Source organism: Octodon degus, unplaced genomic scaffold, assembly GCF_000260255.1.
Source record: "Octodon degus isolate 3935 unplaced genomic scaffold, OctDeg1.0 scaffold00048, whole genome shotgun sequence".
In the NCBI taxonomy this organism is placed as follows: Eukaryota; Metazoa; Chordata; class Mammalia; order Rodentia; family Octodontidae; genus Octodon; species Octodon degus.
This window is the reverse complement of record NW_004524624.1, coordinates 10,025,892-10,028,391: the sequence shown is the minus strand read 5'-3', so window position 1 is coordinate 10,028,391 and position 2,500 is coordinate 10,025,892. Positions and strand designations below refer to the sequence as shown.

Below are 2,500 nucleotides of genomic sequence, written 5' to 3'. Positions count from 1 at the left end.
AGAGGCTGGCCTCTAGCATCCTCCAATATGGCAAAAAGAAGATCTGGTTGGACCTCAGTGAGACCAATGAAATCGCCAATGTCTGTTCCTGTCAGCAGATCTGGAAATTGATCAGAGATGGGCTAATCATCTATAAGCCTGTGTCCATCCATTCTCGGGCGCGATGCTGGAAGAACACCTTAGCTCGCTGGAAGGGCAGGCACATGGGCATTGGTAAGCGGAAGGGTATGGCCAACACCTGGATGTGCAGAATTCAGATCCTGTGTAGGCTTCTCTGGAGATACCTGGAATCTAAGAAAACCGACTGGCACATGTACCACAGCCTGTACCTGAAGGTGAAGAAGAATGTGTTCAAGAATAAGTGGATCCTCATGGAGCACATCCACAAGCTGAAGACAGACAAGGCTCACAAAAAGCTCCTAGCTGACCAGGCCAAGATTCCCAGATCGAAGACCAAGGAAGCATGCAAGTGCTGTGGGGAGCACCTACAAGCCAAGAAGGAAGAGATCATCAAGACCATGTCCAAGGAGGAGGAGATGAAGAAGTAGTGCCCTGTGTGTACAGAGAGGGGACAGGTCTCAAATAAAAGAGCTCTTGTCCATTTAAAAAAAAAAAAAAAAAAAAAAGTCTATGTGGCCTTGAGCTCTCTATGTAGCCCAAGCTGGCCTTAAACTCAGAGATCTCCGGCCTCCCATGCTGAGATTACAGGCATGTACCACAGTGCCCAGCGACCACCTAGACTCCTGTTAAGAGTAGTTGGTGGTAACTCTTCACACAGTGGAGTCAGTTTCATTCCAATTTTAGTATATGTGCTGTCGAAGCGAGCACATGGAGTCAGTTTCAAATTCATATTTAAAAGACTTATTTAAAAGAACATATTTAAAAGACTTGAGCCAGGCTTGCTGGTTCACTCCCATAATCAGCAGTCTGGGAGGTTAAGGCAGGAAGATTGCAAGGTTGATTCCAGCCTGGGCAATTCAGCAATTTAATGAAACCCTGTATTAAAAAATAAAAAGTGGGGCTGGGGAGATGGCTCAGTGGAATAAGTGCTTGCCTGGCAATCCCTGGTTCCGCAAACAAACAAACAAAGTGCTAGGGTTGTAACTTAGTACAGAGGCCCTGAGTTCAATCCCCAGGAATGTACACTTACACACACAGGCATAGAGAGGAAGGGATGCCTGGTGGCAGAGAAGTCACTGGCTATATTTCTGATTTCTTTGGTGGAAGAGATTGCCTTCAAGTGCATTGTTGGGCAGTTAAGGCTCATTACGAGATCACTAAGGTTATGTCTTTTCTATGCGCAGAGCAATTAGAATATATCTGCAGAGCAATTAGAATTTGAATTTGTTACTATAGTAAGCAACATTCATTGTTCGTTCAAGATTTGGATATGAGTTGGGAGGTGGTTGCTAGGCATGGTGGCACATGCTTGTAATCTGAGCAGTTGGGAAGCTGAGGATCTCCAGTTTAAGGCTGATCTGGGTTACAAAATGAGTTTTAAGTCCAGCCTGGACTACATAGGGTTACCATGTCTCAAAAAAACAAAAAGGAGAAAAAAAGAATTGGGAGGTAGTATCTGTTAGAAATCTCAAATGCCTCTTGGCCATGGTAGCTTATTGAGAAGAACTGGGGTCTTTTGTCTTTTGGGGTTGGGGGCAGAGTCTCACTATGTAGCCCAGGCTGGCTTTTTTTTTTTTTTTTTTTTTTTCTCCTTTTTTTTGCAGACCCGGGGATTGAACTCAGGCCCATGTGCTTGCCAGACCTTTGCGCTCCCCAGCCTCCCCAGCCTCGCCAGGCTGGCTTCGAACTTGAAGTGATCTTGTTGCGTCAGCCTTTGGAGTGGTGGGATTACAGGCATGTGCCACCATATTCAGCAAAACCAAGGAATGACTTGGGTTCTTTCCGTAATTCCTAATTTTTTCAAAATTTCAAGCAAAGTGTTGCTACCAAAGCCTGAGAACCATATGGACCTCAAAACAGTTTTGTAGAAAGAAATAGTTATTTTGTGGTGCTGGGGATTAAACCCAGGGATCTGGAGTGCTAGACAAGCATTTTACCACTGGTCTACATTACCAGCCCCAGAGTTATTTTAATTTAACCTGGTTGAAGAGAAATTGTTACCATTGGCAAAGATGCTGTGTGAGAGGTGTATGTTAATGAAGGTGAATATTTGTCTAAGTGATGCCAGGAATTAGTAGATCAAACTGTTGTTGAATGTCTATTCTAGCCTGCTGATGGCAAACTTTTTAGAGCTATCAAGCATACAAGCAGCCAGCTCGAGGTTTGCCACTACTGTCCTGAGCTTAACCTTTACTTTCCTTTTCTCAGAACATCCGAAGGAAAAATTGGCACTTTTGGGGAAACAAAATTTAGCTCTTCTTTTTTTTTTGGCAGAACCGGGGATTGAACTCAGATCCTTGCGCTTGCCAGTCAAGCACTTATCCTACTGAGCCATCTCCCCGGCCACTAGCTCTTCTAAAAGCTGTGATTTTGTTTTATT

At 44.2% G+C, this 2,500-nt stretch overlaps 1 protein-coding gene and 1 pseudogene across 3 annotated transcripts in view; both read left to right on the top strand.

The window, feature by feature from the left end:
* Positions 1 to 548, top strand: part of LOC101580338 — a 570-nt pseudogene extending 22 nt beyond the window's left edge.
* Positions 1 to 2,500, top strand: part of Pip5k1a (phosphatidylinositol-4-phosphate 5-kinase type 1 alpha) — a 60,427-nt gene that overhangs the window by 9,083 nt on the left and 48,844 nt on the right. The gene's annotated exons all lie outside the window — the stretch shown is intronic.